At 40.1% G+C, this 23,188-nt stretch overlaps 1 protein-coding gene across 2 annotated transcripts in view; it reads right to left on the bottom strand.

The window, feature by feature from the left end:
• The window catches only part of LOC124253538 (protein starmaker-like), a 51,609-nt gene extending 42,451 nt beyond the window's left edge, over positions 1 to 9,158 (bottom strand). For both annotated transcript variants that reach the window (XM_046687342.1, XM_046687341.1), the window contains exon 1: positions 9,095 to 9,158. The gene's annotated coding sequence lies outside the window, so the exon portion shown is untranslated. The remainder of the gene's footprint in view (positions 1 to 9,094) is intronic.
• Between the last annotated feature and the right edge of the window lie 14,030 nt (positions 9,159 to 23,188).

Raw genomic sequence — 23,188 nt, forward strand, 5'->3', positions numbered from 1 at the left:
GGCCAAAAATGTAAACTTACCAAAAAAATTGTTTTTGATTGTTTTTTGCCCCATATACACTTAATACATTGTCAAAAGTAAAATACTTTTAGTATTTAAAAGGAATATTACTTTGACTGGTGACACAAATCTGTAAAACAAGAAATAAAATTGGTCTGGCCCTAAGGAAAGATGCAATGGAAGAAAAACAACAACAGAATATTACTCTTGTAAAAACTTTCCAAGAAATCAATAACCCTGACAATGCCCAACCCACATGGGACAAAAACGTTAATAACCGATTGTCATTGAAAAATACAATGTATAACAAACTGGTTGTAGGAAAGCATCAGCTGAAAAAGACCAGATCGATGGCAAATTCAATCTCAAGTCACAGAGATGACAAACAATCAAGGTAATTTTTATAGATGAGTGTAAGAAACTGCCCAGCAACCACAACAGAAATATTGAACACAGCCATCACTGACACGCATCCATTCAGTCGCAAGAAATGCAGGAGCATACCTCGGATCAATAACACAAACAAAAGTGACTGACGAAGAAGACACACAGATACCCACAATGCAATGGTTGTCAATCAGCAGTCTGAGCACACTCGGCGCAGTGATGACTTAGCATAACATCACTGCCACAGGCTAATTTGTATATCACGTGACCAGACTTTTCTCTTGTTTGTAAACAAACGCGCATATTCATAATAAGAAAAGACTGGCCTTACGCAAGCTTTTCGGTGCGCTCTTCACAATGTTTTACATTGTTACATATATATCCTTCCACAATTGCGACAGTAACGTTTATGACAGTACATATTTAGATATCAAACAAGCTGCATCGTTTGCTCTCCGTCGGCTTCGATGACAGCACGTGGAGCCGTACAACCTATGTAAACAAAGGATCGCTACACAAATCGAAATATTGTTTTAGGATATTTTCTCAATGAAACTAAACCATTCTTTCAAAGATGTTTAATTAGATGTGTAGACTCGTAAAAAATAAAAGAGTTGAGAAATATCTAAATTATATTGAATGGACGGTGCAAGATGTGACGAATCGTCACATCTTTCTGGCCTGTGGCAGAGATACTATGCTGGCTTGCCGCATGGAACTCTGGGTAGGAGAGTGCAGTCTGAGATAGAGTTGAGGCCGCGCTGTGTATTTCATGGTTTATAGTGAGTGAGTGAGGGTTGTCTGGTCCAGACTCAGTTATTTACAGACCACCGCCATAAAGCTGAAATAGTGAGTGAGTGAGTATGGTTTTACGCCGCTTTTACCAATATACCAGCATCATCATGGCGGGGGACACCAGAAATGGGTTTCACACATTGTACAAATGTGGGGAATCAAACCCGGGTCTTAAGTGTGCCGAGGAAACACTTTAACCACTATGCTACCCCACTGCCCCCATGGTTTATGGACAGACGTTATAGTTACGCTAACTATAGTGATATGACAGAATTGGATCTTCTTTAACTTCCTCTGTGTAGAACATAGAGAATACTACACGAGGTCTCATTACATATGAATTATACGAAACTCGTGTCCTTCCTATGGTATCTGACCGAGCGAAAACATAGGAAGGTCACGAGTTTCTTATAATTCGTATGTAATGAGACCGAGTGTGGTATTTTATTTATTACCCACGTCTTACATGCATTAAATTGACAAAATAGCGTATTTTTGTTCATATTTTGGTTTCCAACCAAAACCGGTTTCATAAAGAGGTTGCGGAAGAGTTTTGTACTGTAGTACAATATTTGCATGACGTCACACTGTAATGACGTCACTGCCTTGGTAACCGACGTCACGATGCATGTAAGTTGTCATCGCCTCGTACAGCCTGCTTCAGTAAACTACTGCGTAACACCTCGTTTCTTGGTTTCCAGTTGCTTCATTCAGCTAACATCACTGGCGGAAACATTGCGCTTATGTTTTTCGACGGATATAATGTCTCAGTTCGACTCACAATTAAACAGCGACACGGCAACTTTCGCAATGTTTACATTCCCACAATACATTTAAGTTTTAGAATGAATGAATTCGCGTGTTTGTTATAAATGAAAAAATAGTTACGTCAGAATGTGACCTAATTGAGAGGTCATCGGTTATCCAATCAAATCGTTAGAATCTCAGGTCAAGTCGTTACGACACAGGTCAACGCGATACGACACTTGTGTGACGTACGAGATTAGTATGCAACTACCCATACGTTGACCACGTGGGTAATAAACAAATATATTGCCTGTCTTGTGTTGTATTACTGTGCTGAGTGAGTGAGTGAGTGAGTCTGGTTTTAAGGTTATAGTTGGTATTACACTTTCTGAGAGAAATACAGATTCCGGTACTTTTGTTATGTTTAGTCTTATTGGGGATTTGAACTTACACTCTTAGTAGTCAGGCACCTAATCTCCAGCACACAAGTCAGCGACCTAGCCCACTCAGCTACTGCACTGTGCATTTCATGGTTTATTGGTGAGTGAGTGAGTGAGTATGGTTTTAGCAATATTCCACCATATCATGGCAGGGGACACCAGAGATGGGCTTAACACATTGTACCCACGTGGTGTATCAAACCTGGGTCTTCAGTGTGTTATGGGTACCGGTACAAACCCCACTCTTAGAAAATTACACCCCTAGTGACCACTAAAACATATGTGTATTAGTCAGATATATGTAAACATCATAGCCCATCACTCATACTGGCATGACATTGACAAGCAAACACTTTAACCACTAGACTACCCCAACACACTCAGACTGTTTGAATGGATAGTTATGTACATAGGTGGCAGTGATTGGAAATATTTTTGAACTGTGTCATAAATATCTTCCAACTCAAACGATAATTATAGTAAATTGAAAGTAGCTAAGAACATAAAAATTTATATAATTTAAGAGGGTAATTAAAAATATTGCAGAATGAGTACAAAACAGCATCTACTTGCACTTCAGGACAAGTTGGGTTTAAGACACTTTCAAGATAGCAAAATAATTTGCTTCAAACCGGGCAGTGTATCTTTAAAATGTTCATAAACAACTCATTTTAACTTCTTGAAAACATGAAATTGCAAATAACCATTTAGACAATATTTGCCATTGAAACATGTTTCCCAAACCATTAATTTGTAATTAAGTAATAAAATAAAACTTTCATGCAATCAATAGCTATTTTATAGTTCTCTCCTGAGACAACTGGCATTCTTACCAAACTGTCTTGGAATACGTTAACGATGGAATTATCTACCAGATCGATATTTCTTTCACTTTTAAAAACCATTTCTTCTGAATAAGATAATCTTCCATGATGATGGCGTTGCCTAGGAACCATTATGCTATACACACAGATAATGTCAATAGATGGGCAATAAAAGCTATTACAACATCACCTACCGCCATACCACAACGCCTGGTGTTTAGCTGATAGAGCCTGATGATTGTTCAGTTTATTAATAATGCACCAAGCATGGTGGGGATTCTTTACAAAACTGTACGTCTTCTGAACATGTGAACATTAAATTGCGATTTTTATCAGAAACTGTTCTTTGAATAGGGTTTGATTACACCTTTCACTGCAACCACAACAGATCACCATGAGCTGGTGAGGTTTAGTTACTGCTTGTTGCAATATTGTCTGATTAGGACATAATGATGGTGTTTGGCGACACACAGTACTGCAACCACAATAGATCACCATGAGCTGGTGAGGTTTAGTTACTGCTTGTTGCAATATTGTCTGATTAGGACATAATGATGGTGTTTGGCGACACACTGTACTGCAACCACAATAGATCACCATGAGCTGGTGAGGTTTAGTTACTGCTTGTTGCAATATTGTCTGATTAGGACACAATGATAGTGTTTGGCGACACACAGTACTGCAACCACAATAGAACACCATGAGCTGGTGAGGAATAGTCACTGCTTGTTGCAATATTGTCTGATTAGGACATAATGATGGTGTTTGGCGACACACTGTACTGCAACCACAATAGATCACCATGAGCTGGTGAGGAATAGTCACTGCTTGTTGCAATATTGTCTGATTAGGACATAATGATGGTGTTTGGCGACACACTGTACTGCAACCACAATAGATCACCATGAGCTGGTGAGGAATAGTCACTGCTTGTTGCAATATTGTCTGATTAGGACATAATGATGGTGTTTGGCGACACACTGTACTGCAACCACAATAGATCACCATGAGCTGGTGAGGAATAGTCACTGCTTGTTGCAATATTGTCTGATTAGGACATAATGATGGTGTTTGGCGACACACAGTACTGCAACCACAATAGATCACCATGAGCTGGTGAGGAATAGTCACTGCTTGTTGCAATATTGTCTGATTAGGACACAATGATGGTGTTTGGCGACACACAGTACTGCAACCACAATAGATCACCATGAGCTGGTGAGGTTTAGTCACTGCTTGTTGCAATATTGTCTGATTAGGACATAATGATGGTGTTTGGCGACACACTGTACTGCAACCACAATAGATCACCATGAGCTGGTGAGTTTAGTTACTGCTTGTTGCAATATTGTCTGATTAGGACATAATGATGGTGTTTGGCAACACACTGTACTGCAACCACAATAGATCACCATGAGCTGGTGAGGTTTAGTTACTGCTTGTTGCAATATTGTCTGATTAGGACATAATGGTGTTTGGCGACACACAGTACTGCAACCACAATAGATCATCATGAGCTGGTGAGGTTTAGTCACTGCTTGTTGCAATATTGTCTGATTAGGACACAATGATGGTGTTTGGCAACACACTGTACTGCAACCACAATAGATCACCATGAGCTGGTGAGGTTTAGTTACTGCTTGTTGCAATATTGTCTGATTAGGACATAATGATGGTGTTTGGCAACACACTGTACTGCAACCACAATAGATCACCATGAGCTGGTGAGGTTTAGTTACTGCTTGTTGCAATATTGTCTGATTAGGACATAATGACGGTGTTTACGACACACTGTACTGCAACCACAATAGATCACCATGAGCTGGTGAGGTTTAGTCACCGCTTGTTGCAATATTGTCTGATTAGGACACAATGATGGTGTTTGGCAACACACTGTGCTGCAACCACAATAGATCACCATGAGCTGGTGAGGTTTAGTCACTGCTTGTTGCAATATTGTCTGATTAGGACACAATGATGGTGTTTGGCGACACACTGTACTGCAGCCACAATAGATCACCATGAGCTGGTGAGGTTTAGTTACTGCTTGTTGCAATATTGTCTGATTAGGACATAATGATGGTGTTTGGCAACACACTGTACTGCAACCACAATAGATCACCATGAGCTGGTGAGGTTTAGTTACTGCTTGTTGCAATATTGTCTGATTAGGACATAATGATGGTGTTTGGCGACACACTGTACTGCAACCACAATAGATCACCATGAGCTGGTGAGGTTTAGTCACTGCTTGTTGCAATATTGTCTGATTAGGACACAATGATGGTGTTTGGCAACACACTGTGCTGCAACCACAATAGATCACCATGAGCTGGTGAGGTTTAGTCACTGCTTGTTGCAATATTGTCTGATTAGGACACAATGATGGTGTTTGGCAACACACTGTACTGCAACCACAATAGATCACCATGAGCTGGTGAGGTTTAGTCACTGCTTGTTGCAATATTGTCTGATTAGGACATAATGATGGTGTTTGGCGACACACAGTACTGCAACCACAATAGATCACCATGAGCTGGTGAGGTTTAGTTACTGCTTGTTGCAATATTGTCTGATTAGGACATAATGATGGTGTTTGGCGACACACTGTACTGCAACCACAATAGATCACCATGAGCTGGTGAGGTTTAGTTACTGCTTGTTGCAATATTGTCTGATTAGGACATAATGATGGTGTTTGGCGACACACTGTACTGCAACCACAATAGATCACCATGAGCTGGTGAGGTTTAGTTACTGCTTGTTGCAATATTGTCTGATTAGGACATAATGATGGTGTTTGGCAACACACTGTACTGCAACCACAATAGATCACCATGAGCTGGTGGGGTTTAGTTACTGCTTGTTGCAATATTGTCTGATTAGGACATAATGATGGTGTTTGGCGACACACAGTACTGCAACCACAATAGATCACCATGAGCTGGTGAGGTTTAGTTACTGCTTGTTGCAATATTGTCTGATTAGGACATAATGATGGTGTTTGGCGACACACTGTACTGCAGCCACAATAGAACACCATGAGCTGGTGAGGTTTAGTTACTGCTTGTTGCAATATTGTCTGATTAGGACATAATGATGGTGTTTGGCGACACACAGTACTGCAACCACAATAGATCACCATGAGCTGGTGAGGAATAGTCACTGCTTGTTGCAATATTGTCTGATTAGGACATAATGATGGTGTTTGGCGACACACTGTACTGCAGCCACAATAGATCACCATGAGCTGGTGAGGTTTAGTCACTGCTTGTTGCAATATTGTCTGATTAGGACATAATGATGGTGTTTGGCGACACACTGTACTGCAACCACAATAGAACACCATGAGCTGGTGAGGAATAGTCACTGCTTGTTGCAATATTGTCTGATTAGGACATAATGATGGTGTTTGGCAACACACTGTACTGCAACCACAATAGAACACCATGAGCTGGTGAGGTTTAGTTACTGCTTGTTGCAATATCGTCATCATGATTTGATTAAACATTTAACTGCAACCACAAGAGACTGCAGTCAGCTTCAGTTGCTGCTTGTTACAATATTGTCAGCGTAACAGACCATGATAGGGTTTCACTACACATTTTATTGCAACCATGGAGACTGCAGTGAGCTTGTATGGTTAAATTATTTGCTGTTGCAATATTGTCATCACAAGAGGTGCAACCACAAGAGACAGCAGTCAGGTTGTGAGGTTTAGTTACTGTTTGGTGCAATATTGTCAGCACAAGAGATGCAACCACAAGAGACAGCAGTCAGGTTGTAAGGTTTAGTTACTGTTTGGTTCAATATTGTCAGGATAAGACGCCATGATTGAATTGGATTACACGTTGGGCTGCAACCACAAAGAGTGAGTGAGTGAGTTTAGTTTTACACCGAACTCAGCAATATTCCAGCTATATGGCGGCTGTGTGTAAATAATCAAGTCTGGACCAGACAATCCAGTGATCAACAGCATGAGCATCGATCTACGCAATTGGAATACGATGACGTGTCAACCAAGTCAGCGAGCATGACAACCAGATCCCGTTTATAAGTCGCCTCTTACGATAAAAAAACACTACAGTGAGGTTGACTGACTGACTGAGTTTTAGTTTTACGCCGCTTTTAGCAATATTCCAGCAATATCACGACGGGGACACCAGAAATGGGCTAATCACATTGTGCCCATGTGGGGAATCGAACCTGGGTCTTCGGCGTGACAAGCCAACGCTTTAACCACTAGGCTACCCCACCGCCCCACAGTGAGGTTGAGAGGTTCAGTTATTTGTTATTACAATATTGTCGGATTAAGACACCATGATAGGATTTGACTGCTTCTTTCCTTCATGTAAGACACTTCCTCATGTTACCCTAATGAACTTTGAAGGCCAATTTAATTTGTATGCTTAATTGTTTGTTTGTTGTTTAACATTACACTCAGCAATATTCCCACTGTATGACAACCTGTTATTAGCATCATGAGTTTCTCCAGCACAGTTGGGATACAATAACATCCTTTAACAAAGTTAGCGAACTGGAGTAAGTGAGTGAATGAGTTTAGTTTTATGCTGCTTTTAGCATTATTCCAGCAATATCACGGCAGGGGACACAAGAAAGGGGCTTCACACATTTTACTCATGAGGGGAATCAAACCCAGGTCTCAGGTGTGACGAGCGAACGCTGTAGCCACTAGGCTACCCCATCACCCTGTGAAGTGAGGTGAAATTGGGTTTTACGTCTTGCTTGAGAACATTTCGCTCATATGACGACGTGCATGCATGTGTATGTGTATGTGCGGCGGCTTGTACTAGCCCAGACTTAAGCTGGTTTTATAGTGCTAGCCCACTGAGATACCATGCCGCAGTGAAGCATGAATACCCCACTCATGCTACATTATACTGACTCCGAGCCGACCAGTCCTTATTGTACCCATTAATGCCGAGCGCCAGACAGGGACCAACAAGTACCAAATTTTAACGTCTTCTGGTATGACGCAGTTGGGGATCGAACCCGCGACCTTCCACTCTCCGGGCGGACGCTCTAACCACTACACCACGGAGGCGGTCCCCATCGCCCTGTAGTAGTATAGAGGATGGGTGAAGTGGTTAACCTTTACAATAAGTAGAAAACTGTAGCAAACTCCTACAGCTGCTACAGTTTGATACATTTTGCTAAGCAGTTAGCTATATGTTGTTAATTTTTAAAAAAAGGTTTGGGTCTTCTTGCAACATGATATAAGTTTGTGGAGATTAAGTCTGTGCACCCATATCCAAACTACTATATAATATTTTCGCCAATAGCCTCGCAGCAACAGGAAAACAACAACAAGCTAACAACCAAAACAACAACAACAACAACAGATCATCCATTGCAAGAAAAACTATTGATTGTTGCCACTTAATAATATAACACAATTTTAAGAACATGGTGAAACATTCTGTATAACGACAAACTATTTATATCATTTAGACTATCTATTTGTTCAGAATACTTATCAACACTGAAACTGATACGATTCATGACACTGAACTTGACTTGCCTGTATAAATCTATTTTTTTCCTTTTACAAAATCCCATATAAAAGCCAATATATAATTTATGTCATTCGTGTGAATAAATGGAAACCACGCGAGTACCTGGAAAATATTAATTATCACGATACAGGTGAGTTTAGTTCATGATTTAGCAAACCTCGGCGACCTAATCAAGGTAACATACCTTCCTGACCTGAACGGTGAATGCTTGATTGGTCATGTTGGTTTGACGCACAACAAACACCAAAACTCACTAAACGTTGTATCGATCGCCATGGCAACAGAACGACTACTTCGTTTATACCTGTGAGTACATTACGTACAAAGGGTACGGCGATGTCAAATAAACAACACAAACACTCACCTGTATCGACGGCGCTGATCACTTTTAAACTTTGCCGATTGCCACAGGTATCACAAACCGGTGATAGGTGAATTAGTTCCCCCGGAACATTCGTTTCTTCTATAACAGAAGAGGAATGGACATAATTGAATTTTTTACAAGGTTTTCTAAATATTTCGATCAATAGTTAATTAATATTTAACTACTTTCCTAATAAAATATCATTATAAAATTTATTGCAATTTTATGTTTTTATATCACATGCGTAGTAAGGGCCTATTCACGACGATTTGCATTAAACAACGTCCACGTATGTACTGACCAGAAGGATTTTCAATTTTACCCGAACTGTATTTGCGTGTTGGGTTGTAAAAAGTAAAACTATTTTGTATTTTAAATGTAGATATAATTTGGCTTGTTATTTAAAGACGCGGTCGGCAATATTACCGCTACATGACTGGTTTATATATATATATACTCGAGTCTGGAGCAGAACAAGGGATTGATACACTGAACATCGACCCACACTGTCAGGATACGAAGACACACCATTAACTAAGACACTAAATGTTTAGGTCGCTATTTACCACCAGCATAGCTTGTTAATAATTGTAACTCTTAATCCACATGCGACTTGTAAATATATTACTAAACCTGATTAAGCATATTCCAGTTTAACGATATGAAGAATTGTGAATTTGTATATGTACTGATATACCCTACACACGTGATCAGGTGTACCAAAAGCGATGTATCTCAACTGTAATATCAATACAAGTTTGTTACTAATATCTCAAGCTGGGCGAATTCATTTCTAAAACAAGACGACATGGAAGTGTGGTATAGCCAACGTTAGCAAAGTGCGCAGTGGTAGTCATATTTCACAGGGATGTAAGTGACCCTACACCGGCATACCCCTCACCATGGTAGCAAACCTCGCGTCAAGGCGAAATCCCTTTGACACCTGTGTGGTTGAAAAGTCGGCGCCGCGGTGCGAGTCGGCTGAGCAATATCATATATTATTTAATCCAGTCTGCACATTTAACTAGACGTTTTGGAGAATGATTCCTGACCTAGGTTCCATTAATAATACAGGTGTCTGTGGCCAATCGCCTCAACAACCCGTAACTTAGCAAACCGATAAGATAAAAGTTGAGCGTTAAAAAATAAACAAAGACTTCCGTAATCTGTTTTTTTGTTTACTGTTGCCAACCCTCTCAATATTACTGACAGTCACAACGAGACTGGGCATTTCTGTTTAAAATCAGTCTCGCCGTTCGTCTCGTATCGTTTTAATTAATTAATTGCATTCTTTACAAATTCTCCCTAATTGCGTATGTGGCCGTTGTTAATGGCAACGCGCATCAATTCCGACTATTTTCCTGTGGGATTTATGTCGTCAATGGTTTTATTGAACGACTGTAACATGGAAAAATATATTTATTGTATATTGAAGTCTTTACAAAGACTACAAGCAACGCCTATGGTTCAGTGTTTCATTGATTGTAATCTGACTGTGAAATGTTTATCACAAAGGTTAATAGGTAGTAGCCTAATTTTCTTTTTGAATAATGGACATTTCTTCCTTACACGTCAATGAAATACGGGCATTTGGAAATAAAAAAACAAATATATTAATTCTACAGTCTTTAATGTGTAATCAGTTTTAAAAGACTTTTTGATTGTTGAATGACGTCACTATTGCGTCATCGGACGAGATGAAAGCATAGATTTGCAGACAACTTTGGTGGATTTTTGTGTGGTTTTGTCTAAGAAATTTAAATAAATAGAACGCATAATCATGTTAATATCACTTGCATGATAAAAGTCCTTATGCTGTTTGGAAAGAGGGGCGGTTGGGTAGCATAGTTAAAACGGTCGCTTGTCACGCCGAAGACCCGGGTTTGATTCCCCACATGGATACAATGTGTGAAGCCCATTTCTGGTGTCCCCCGCAGTGATATTGCTGGAATATCGCTAAAAGCGGCGTAAAACTAAACTCACTATTTCGAAGGGTGTTCTTTACATAATGTCTTTTGGTCGCGTAATCCCCCAAATTGCGTGTTATTCTCATATAGTCGTTCAACCAATGGAACCCTTATTTCGAAGTTAATCTCTAAACATTCGAGATCGAACAAGAGCATTCGGCGCAGAGTCAAGAATAAAAATGCATGCCTCATTTTAAGATGTCAACTTCTTTTGGTACATGACTTGGTAGAAGGCAGTGTTGCTGTTTATTTTAAATGTTTAAAGATACACTTGATTTTTGTGTACATGTCCTTTGCGGCTCGATGTCTGAAGAGTGAGCGAGACAAGATTTACACCGCTTTTAGCAATATCACGGACACTAGAGATGGGCTTTAAACATTGTAGCCATGTGAAGGTGTGAAGAGATGGGACCAACACCAAAAGTCAATTGAAAGGCATTGAACCAAACTGAAACTTGCTTTGCTGGTCACATTGCATTGTGCTGTTGAATCAATGATCACTGGGTTGTCTGGTCCAGACTCGATTATTTACAGACCGCAGCCATATAGCTGGAATATTGCTGAGTGCGGCGTAAAACTAAACTCACCCACTCACATTCCATTGGTTGTGTGCTTGTGCTGGTAACTGTATTTGAGATATTACGTAAATAGAGATTATTACACAAACAAGTGTGTCATACGACACCTACAAAATTTCACACTCATTTCGTATAAGTTGTATGACACACTTGTTTGTGTAATAATCTCTATTTAATAATCCTCTTTTCATGTAATTGAACAATCTGATCATAAATCTTTCCCTGCAAATGATATATTTTGACCGAAAGATTTTAAATGAGGAAAATTGAGCGTATGGTGCGACTGGAAGATCAAGCTCTGTACAGCGGATGACACATTCGTTACCATTCCGGCAAAATAGTAAGGTACAACTCTGAGAACAGTCGTCCATCGCTGCCACAACAAGGGAGATTACTCTCAATTCTTCATCCGCTTGGGCTGGTCACTGGTCGGCCCTTATGCTTTTCTATCGTGCGTGTGACTGCGAATTTAAAATAGGAAAAAGCCAATGAAACATATTTGATTTGTGTTTGCTCCGTTTGTCAGTAAAGGTTTAAAGCGTGCCCCTAAATCATCCAGGTTCACTCATTCGCAAAGAATTGATCGGTCACCTGAGTTGGTTCTCTCGGCTCATCTCCGTGTCCAATGGCCTGTGACGACTCAGTACACATTCATGAACTGAATGGCGTTACTCGGAATCGTATGGGTTTGTTAACGAGAAGTTACAGTCAGTGAATCCATAAATCAATGCGGATTATAAATATAGATAGACGCATCGCTTGTAGTATGGATCGTCTGATTGAGACATAGTGACAAGCGAGTACATTCCCACGGTCAATGGTTTGTCTTGAGAGTTGAACTTCCGGCGACGTGAATCGACTACAGTAACGATGGTGATTGCGTGAATGTATGTAATCGATCATCTTGACCGGCAATCCAGTGATTGATATTATGAGCAACAAGAGAAAGTGTTGGGGTACGATGACATGCAATCGGTATATTTACACAGTGCATTTGTTTGTTGTTTAACGCCGCAGTCAGCAATATTCTAGATATTTAATAAATCTGTAAATAATCAAGTCTGGACCAGAAATACAGTGATCATCATGACCATCGATCTTAGCAATTGGGATAGAAGGACATGCATCAACCAAGTCAGTGAGCCTGGTCAGCGAGCTTGACCACCCGATCCCGTTAGTCGCCTCATACAACAAGCATGGTTTGCTGAAGACCAAACACAACTAACAACGTAAAAATCAATCCAGAATTTGAAATTCAGTGTTTTCACGATTACAAAAAGAACACCGAACGGCCTATCCTGTTTGAGAAATTCTATTCAAAAATTTAAAAGTTAATTTAAAGTTTACCCCAATCACGCAATCAATTTGAACCCCATGAACTCCACCGTGAAATGGTCTGGTCTCACGCCATCACAGCAGGAGAAGGGTATATAATAAGCATATATTACCTCCGCATTTCACTATGTGCTGACATAAGCTGTAGACTAATGGCTGTGACTCATACCACGCCTGGCTCCGTTGTCCCCCAACGGTCTTTAATTACAACACTTAAAACCTGGCCTTTAAACTAACTGTGAAAGTTAAAAATTAAGGTCTATTGAAACCTTCAGATTGTATGGAAACCGTTCATTGTTGTAATGTCTGTAGTGAAATTTTTTACGCAAATCGCGCCCACTGGATGATTGCCGTTGATTATAGAACAGAAAGTTACGGAAATCTCGCCCGCCGGACGATTACTGTTGGTAAAGCCTCCAGGGAAAAATCGGTGGTCTGGAAATGCTGCCTGGTGGATGGCTACTGTTATTTAGGTTGTGTCTATATACTTATTTGAAAACACTTACCCAGAAATGTGGGATTTCTTACGATGTTGTTAGTTGGTGCTTCTGTATACAAGGGTAAATTCCTCCGTATCGATTAGTCCTTAATCCATGCGAATTTAATTATGTCGATCATTTACTTAGAGAGGATTAACGATAATTTACTGGGACTGGATGAACGATAATTTATGGATTGAAAATGTTCTAGCAGACTGATTATGGTTTACTGGTAGTGGTCGAAAGGCGAATTACTGGGAAAAGATTAACGGAACTTTAGTAGGAACGGATTAACGATGTTTCGGTGGAAACGGATTAGTGATGTTAAACTGGAGAAGTAATGATACTTTAATGAGGCCGGATTACAGATGTTTATTGGGAACGGAATAATTATTTACTGGAAAGAGATTAACGAGGATTTACTAGAAATAGACTAACGATATTTTACTGGTAACGGTTAGTGATGTTTTTTTGTGGGCAATGATTAACAATAATTTACTGGGGATTGGATGGATGATTTATGGATTAACGATATTTTACTTGGAACAAAGTAACGATATTTTGGGCAAGCAGATTAACGATAATGTACTTCGAATGAAATAAAACGTTTAAATGGGTATGAATTACAAATTGTACCTGGAACGGATAAACGACGACCCACTGGGTAGGATTGGCGATTTTATACTGGATACTTTAGTTATGACAATCCTTGATTTGAAGACATGTCTTCGTACCCCGACAGTGTGGATCGTTGCTCATAGTATCAACCACCGGGTTGTCTGGTATGGACAGGAATATTTACAGGGACATACACACACGCGCACGCACATAACTAAAACATTCATTTGAATAAATAAGTTAATTTCATTCCCTTGTGGCTGACTGAGTATGGTTTTACGCCGTTTTTAGCAATATTCCAGCAATATCACGGCGGGGGACACCAGAAATGGGCCTGCATCCTGACAACTGAAATGTAGACTTTAGCTGATGTGTTTCATTTGCAGGTATATTTTCATTTGTTTTTAGATGTAACTGCATATGGCATATTTGTCAGGTTGACATGACACTAATGAGATGTGTGCACATAATAAATTTACTTTGCCCTTTGCTCTCCCCTGGTGGAATAGTTTAGACACCAGTTGAATAATAATAGTGATAATGATTATGATTATGACAATGATGGTGATGATGATGGTGATGACAACAATGATGTTGCCACTGATGATGATGGTGATGACAGCAATGATGATGCCACTGATGATGATGGTGATGACAACAATGATGTTGCCACTGATGATGATGGTGATGACAACAATGATGATGCCACTGATGATGATGGTGATGACAACAATGATGTTGCCACTGATGATGATGGTGATGACAACAATGATGATGCCACTGGTGATGACAACAATGATGATGCCACTGATGATGATGGTGATGACAACAATGATGATGCCACTGGTGATGATGGTGATGACAACAATGATGATGCCACTGATGATGATGGTGATGACAACAATGATGATGATGACAGTGATGGTGGTGATGATGACAACAATGATGATGCCACTGATGATGATGGTGATGACAACAATGATGTTGCCACTGATGATGATGGTGATGACAACAATGATGATGCCACTGATGATGATGGTGATGACAACAATGATGTGATGCCACTGATGATGATGGTGATGACAACAATGATGATGCCACTGGTGATGATGGTGATGACAACAATGATGATGCCACTGATGATGATGGTGATGACAACAATGATGATGCCACTGGTGATGATGGTGATGACAACAATGATGATGCCACTGATGATGATGGTGATGACAACAATGATGATGATGACAGTGATGGTGGTGATGATGATTATGACAACTATTGCGATGACAACGATGATGATGATGGTGATGATAATTGCCTTTTAAAATGCAAGTTCTGTAAATAAATGTTGTTCTTTGTTTGTCGTCACACCACAATCAGCAATATCCCTTATATACGCATACCAAAAGACGTTAAAATATGGTACTTGTTGGTCCCTGCCTGGCGCTCGGCATTAATGGGTACAACAAGGACTGGTCGGCTCGGAGTCAGTATAATGTGTCTGAGTGGGGTATTCATGCTTCACTGCGGCATGGTATCTCAGTGGGCTAGCACTATGAAACCAGCTTAAGTCTGGGCTAGTACAAGCAGCCGCACATACACATACACACGCATGCACGTCGTTATATTAGCGAAAAATTCTCAAGCACGACGTTAAGATTGGTTATGCTACGGGTCCAAACAATCGAGTCGTGGTATAAACCCAATTTCACCTCACCTCACCCTGCAATATGATGAAGGCAAGTAAATAGTCGAGTCTGGGCCAGATAATCCAGTGATTGAAACGGCGATTATTTACAGACTGCCATCATGTACCTGGTCTATTGACAAGCGTTAAACAACAAATTGACAAACAAAACATTTAGATGGGGTGTGACTGACAAGTGCTTAACTCAGCACAACGGATATTGGAATCAGTCCCCTTAAACGTCTACCACGTGAAGAGCCATTATTCTTGATGACCCCGCCGTATTGAGCTGGAATATTTCCAAACGAGTCACAGCAACTTCTCAATATCGTTCTTTCTTACATTGTGTAAACGATGCTGGGTACAGTTTCTCAAATGATTGTAGCGCTACTGCGACTGCCCTAAGTATGTTGAAGTAAAATGAAAATAATTTTATGCTGTTCTTTGGAACAGCCGTATAGGCCACAGTAGCATGTTCAATTTATCTGTGACACTACATTTCAACTGAACATGGTCACTCATATGTCAAAGTCACAACTGGGATTTACCTAGGGTAACTATTACATATCAGTAATAAATCTTAGTCAAAGGCATGGGATTCTAGGCTTGCGAGCTGCAGCATGCCATACTTAATTTAGAGAATTATACTATATAGAACAAACTTAATGGATAACAACTTCTTTTTATTCGTGAGTGCGACGTTTCGATACAGATTCTTGTACCGTTGTCATTTCCTGCTTGACAACGGCACAAGAATCTGTATCGAAACGTCGCACTCACGATTATGAAAAGAAGTTGTTATCCATACAGTTTGTTCTATATTGTACTTCCCAACTTCTAAAATGCCACTCTAAGGCGAATTTTACTAATACCATTTCACTGCGCATGTTCAGAAGCTCAGTGCTCAAGTTAAACTGCATAAAACCGACTTTTGAAACCTTGGGGTTTGCGTGCATTTCTTCAACGAAGGAAAATTATATACAGCGTGTAATTGTTCAAGAGTGAGTGAGTTTAGTTTTACCCCGCACTCAGCAATATTCCAGCTATATGGCGGCGGCCAGTAAATAATCGAGTCTGGACCAGACAATCCAGTGATAAACAGCATGAGCATCGATCTGCGCAATTGGGAACCGACATGTGTCAACCAAGCCAGCGAGCCTGATCACTCGATCCCGTTAGTCGCGTCTTACGAAGAGCATGGGTAAAGATCAGTTCTAACCCGGATCTTCACGGGTCTCCAGAGTTTATGATTCACACAGACAACGTGTTTGCGACCCATGGAGTTAATAATAAGGCCTCTTATGCTTGTCGAGTGAGTTCAGTTCACTCCACTCTACTTAAAGATTATGAATTGTCAAGCCATGGGCATTCTTACTACCAGACAACTCCGCGTCACCACCAGAATAGGAAATGTCACTGATCGGATCAGTGCTGGTGAATAAAGCAAATGAGTTTGTATAAACAATATATAAATAGAAGACCGCGGTCGTCAATACTGTTTAAATCGAACTTTTTTTCTTTCTTTTTTCTCCCCATATTTCATGTACGGGCAAACATGTATAGATAACTTTCTTAATAATACAATGGTTTATGTATACATGTATGAAAATGTACAGTTGGCTGAAAAAGTATAATTGGCTGGATTATTTTCCAAGTAATAAATGTAATGTTGACCAATATTGAAAAAAATAATTGCTCAGTTCCCGCTGATAGGTAAACATATCTTGACATATCATAGTGACGGACAATTTCATTTTTTAAATATTCTAACTTTGGTTTGAAACCATTTATGCTGCATCTGTAGATATAATGAGTTTACTGTAACTGTAGAGTTTGTGAAAACAATATATAAAAAGAAGACCGCGGTCGTCAATACTGATTAAATCGAACTAACTAACAAAGTGAAAGAGCAGGTTTGTACAAACATGAATATTAAACAAATCTGAACACAGATGGGCTGTTGGGTGGCCCAGTTGTTGAAACATCCAATCGTCACATTGAGACCAACGTACGATTTCCAACATGGGTAACGTTTGAAGCATGCTATTGGTCTCCCGAGTAGTGCTAACTGTGGCCTGAAATGGCCTCTGTGTAAGGATTTCTGTTATACTGGATCCAGTGTCTTGCGAAGTGTGAACATGTATTGTTGGACATCTTGTGGTATAAGAGAGAGTCCGTATTTTATATGGCACTGTCAATTCAACAGTCACTCCTGATGTGTATTTGCTAACTAAATGCAACCATTGCAAACAATATTTATTCGCCATGCTGTTATAGGCCTATGGAGATCTACAAATGTCCAACCACAAATCCGAAGTGTCAGGTAACTGTAACTGTAGTGTTATGTTGGTAAACACACGTACCGCTTTCGAGTACTCGTAGTCTAAACCGTTGTGAGGCCGACACACTCTTACACACTTCAGTTGGTTTACCAGGTTCTCATATAAATATTTCATATCTATTGATTCCAAACTTGCACAGAGAGGAGATATTCCTCTATTGGTTGATATAGCTGGTGATATATTTGTATTCATGATTCAAGCTATATGTCGGTGGTCAGTAAATAATCGAGCCTTGCTAAGTCAAACCAGTGATCAACATCATGAGTATCAAGCTCCGCAGTTGTGATCGGATGACATGTGTCAACAAGTCAGCGAGCCTGACCACCCGATCCCGACAAGCATGGGTTGTTGAAGACCAATTCTAACCCAGATTTTCACGGGTCTCTGCTGACATAAGAGTGAGTCAGTATTTAACCTGCACTGCCAAAGATTCAGCCGCCATTCTTGATGCATATTTACAAACGAAACGCAAATATTCCGAACAATATTTATTCGCTAGACCTAAGCAGATATACAGACGGGATGGTGGACCCATAAATCAGACTTCAGGTTATGCTTGAGTCTGATCCATGTGTAACGACGCACCTACAATTATAGATAAAACATAAGTCCGCAAACAACAATTTGAACCAAAGACCAAATTTACTAACGGAAGAACAACCAAATGGAAATGATAACAACTGATTTTGTTAATTAAGTATCCACAATGTCCAATAAAACAAAAAAGAAATGTGACATCTCGGAGTGTTATAAAATGTCTTTTTAAAGGTCGTTTTTGTTGGAGGTGAAGACTCTTTTCACCAGACGGATGAAACGGGACAGCAAGGCTCTCAGGAAGGACTGGGGTGGGAGGGGTTGTGTGTCTGCCTCAGTGTCGAGATCTATCTCCACAAAGTCAGTGTCAGCCACAATAACTTGGCCGGTGATGTTGACAGAAACAGAGGCGGGGACTGGGTCGGGGACAGAGATGTAGGAGGTGGGAAGGTTGGACAGGGGCTCAGGGTGGAACACACAAGGACGCTGGTGGTAAGTGAATAGAGAGAAATAGTCACTAGTGTGATAGGTAGGGTAAGTTGTGCCTGGGTTAGGAATGAATGGTCATATAGAATGTTAATATGGAAATCAGCACCGAGACACTGAACACTTGTGAAAACAAATACTGATATTGAGAAGAGAAGAGAAGATGAAAGTCCTGTGTGAAAATTAGTGTTGAATTGTAAGGGGCAGGACCAAAGGCATTTTTTAATTTCAGAAACTTCTGTTCATACAGGGAGATAGAAGATACTGAACATGAACACTTACACACTTGGCACTTTGACTCAGACAAAAAAGGCATAGTTTTAATCTCTTTCTGCTTCTAAAACCCTAGCACACCTACTCGACGTGGGACAGGAGTGGCAGCAGGGTTGAGCGACTGGTGAAACATGGTCTCTGTGTAGGAGAGAAGTGATGAGAATTCATGAATTTGAGAATACACCGTAAGTCACATGTATTTACAAGTAGGTATGAAAAAGTACTTATATCTGCATTTACTTGTGTGAATTTGTATCAGTACACGATGCAATGAGGAATCTAGTGTATCGTGTTCTTCAATCGGAGCAGAGATAATGTTCACTACAAATGCGAGGACTTACCATTTTAGGACAACCTCTAAAATTAGATTATTGTATTATAAGAACACGGAACAAGTTTACTTCATTAGAATAAACGTTTAAGTACGTTGATCAATGTAAAACTGTAAGAGATCTTTTCTGTTCGTGATAAACAAATATCGCCGTCGGTTCCAAATGAATTCCCGTGCTTCAATTTCAAATACTCAATAACACCCGGAAATTGGCCAACACATAATGTTTATCTCCTAAATAAACAACGAAGAGGGTGAAAATCATCATATAAACGGTGATACATTTGTACCTTGAACATTACCACTTGACAGCATGTTGCAAAACTCTCAAGCGATTTCAAAAACCAAAGGTAGATACACTATTGAGAACCCCGAGATAGATGTACGAGTAACAACAATGGCGTCGTTTAGCTGAGATCGGTAGCTCGGCAACGAGCGATACTAACGGAAGGGAGATAACTCTCAGTTTCCTAGTATTTCTTTACCCGCTAGTAATGTGGGATTGGGCGTTCAGGGTCGTTGGCCTGTTTGATGCATGACATCGATGTCGATGTCGGTTACGGTATTTGTGTGTAAGTAAGCAGAACAGTAGGATGTGATCCTTAGGACAGTTTCGTACATCAAATTCCCATGTGCTGATGTTTTAGGGGAAATGTTTGCATGTAGTACTTATACCCTTTGACAAACTTATTCTCAGTGAACAAATAACGGATTTTTGTCAGTGTCCACACAAAGGCAGTTGTCTAAACACAGGAAGTTCCACTTATATTTGTGTGGAATTTAGGTGTTTTACTGTATACAGACATGAAGTGTTGAAGTCAGTCACGCTTCAATGTTACCCATAAGTAGATTGATAGTAGTTATGAAGCAGTACTACTTTTTATTGTCTATGACGTCACATGACTTGTGATATTCTTGTACTGTTCAACTCCAGATATTCAGAACCGTTATTCCAAACAGATTGGAACATACACAACAATTGGGGCAATCCACCATTTTGATTAGATACTTGATAAAAGAGCGTTTAATAACTATCCGATATTTGCATTTTAGCTAGCCTTAGTGTTGATTGGTCAGCTGACGCAATGCTACGGCACAGTGTTCTAGCAATATGATATGATATAAGTCCCGTGAAGATCCGAGTTAGAATTCTACTTCAGCAACCCATGCTTGTCGTAAACGCGACGAATCCGGTGGTCGATGCATGTCATCGCATTCCAATTGCGTAGATTGATGTTCATGATGCCAGTCACTGGATTGCCTGGTCCAGACTCGTTATTTACAGACATCCTCATATAGCTGGAAAACTCAATTAACTGGTTAGTGTGGTGTTAAAAAACTAGCAAATCATATGATATCCATATCCATGACGTCACAAACGTATCATTGCATCACGTTATCTGAAACAATAGGCTGCCTTCAGTGGCGTTTTTCTATAAGGTTGTCATGTCATACAATTTCTTTCTTTTCTCTCTTTAATGTCATATAATGTTCAGAATAACCCACAGGACACACGGAATTACGGTTTATCTGACCCTGGGAATGAATACGGTTTGTCCCAAGTTAAAGGCTCGATACTTATACCGCTTGTTACCTCAGGAAGATAATCCGTAATTCCTCGAAGCTTGATGGTTATTCTCTAATCTCGGGCTTGTATCATACACACACACTCATACATTCCTTACGGGGATCACGTATCGAACGCTGGATGATTTATGTATATTTAAATGTAGGTATCGGGTTTTTTATAGCGCCTCATTCAGAAACGCCTTCAGTTATCGACACTGTTTGCTCACTGCATGGGACTTCCTGTGTTCCATGTGTTCGTCACGTAAAACCTCTCCAGTTTTTGCAGATTATATCTTGCGTTTGTGTTGATTTTACGACGATAAAAAACACAAATGTTCACTGTCAAATAACATGACAGGCATTTACACAATGCATTCGTGCTGGTAAACGTGAGATGTGAGATTAGTAAAAGAACGACGATATATTGTGTTAGTTTAATATGTACACGAGTGTTCTTGTGTTTTGTTAAGTGAACAGTACAGCGAGACCCCGGTTACCCGGACCCCAGATATCCGGAAACCTCACCTTCCGGACAATTTTCATAAAAACAACAACAATCTCTTACTTTATAAAAGTGACTGTTTATTACGGATATGCGGTTTCCGTTTGTAGGCGCGAAAGTCCGACCTGTCTTGTCACGTGACAAGGTCTACTAATCCGGATGTGTCCGGGTATCTGGGGTCTCACTGTATATGGTAAGGGAGTGAGTATGGTTTTACGCCACTTTTAGCAATATTCCAGTAATATCACGGCGGAGGACACCAGAAATGGGCTTCACACATTGTACCCATGTGGGGAATCAAACCCGGGTCATCGACGTGATGAGCGAACGCTTTAACCACTAGCCTACCCCACCGCCCCCACCGTATATGGAAGTAGTTCATCAGCGGCCGGGCCAAAGTAAGTATGAATCCATGTTGGATGGTAGCTACAACCGAGTAACAAAATTTAGTTTTTGGATGGTGACGCATATCATAACATAACCTCTAGTTTGCAGTTGGCGACTATTTTCAACCTAGTAACGTATTAATGACGTTTTAAATTTCTGCTCAAATACAAGTGACAAAACGACAATACCCCTCTCATTCATAAAAACAATTACCCGATGTGTCAGTCAGTGTCGAATTTTTGCAGCAACAAAAAACAGTCATGCAGAACCACATTTGCATAGCAGCTTGAATGTAGATTTGTTCAAACCTTTTCTGTCGATTTAATTATCATGTGATGTTTCAGCGAAAACTGTTACTATACATAATATCTCTGTAAGATGTGTTTATTGTGGAGCTGTACGGGACAATCTGGCCATTAAAACTTCACCAACTTCCCCGTAAAGCTAATTCTGAACCTATATATTTATCAAGTATACAACCGAAGCAGAATATACAGAAAAATGACATTCCTTTTCACATGAAAGGACGTTAGATCCTATCACTTCCTTTACATCCTTCTGGGTAAGATATAGGTCCAAACCAACCTATCCATGGAGATTCCTGTTTAGAATACGTCCCTATCAACCTATGCTGGTATCAGCTACCAAATGGGTCCATGGTCAAGCATTGTGACGTAATTGATTGCGCGTCATCGTACGGCGATGGCGTATCACACGATGGTCATAATATCAGCCACTCTTGTAACTGGTACATTTGTATTTTAAGACTCTATTATTTACGGGACGGTGGGTTAACTTAGTTGTTAAAGCGTTGGCTCGTCACTACGAAGACCCTGGTTCGATTCCCCACATGGGTACAATGTGTGAAGCCCATTTATGGTGTCCCCCGCCGTGATATTGCTGGAATGTTGCTAAAAGCGGTGTAAAACTAAACTCACTCACTCTTTTATTTGGAGACTCTGTCAAAAGAACGCTGAGTGCTTCGTTCAACAACAAAAACAGAAAA

The sequence above is a fragment of the Haliotis rubra genome, unplaced genomic scaffold (genome assembly GCF_003918875.1).
Source record: "Haliotis rubra isolate DU_JTF1 unplaced genomic scaffold, ASM391887v1 Scf543, whole genome shotgun sequence".
Taxonomy (NCBI): domain Eukaryota; kingdom Metazoa; phylum Mollusca; class Gastropoda; order Lepetellida; family Haliotidae; genus Haliotis; species Haliotis rubra.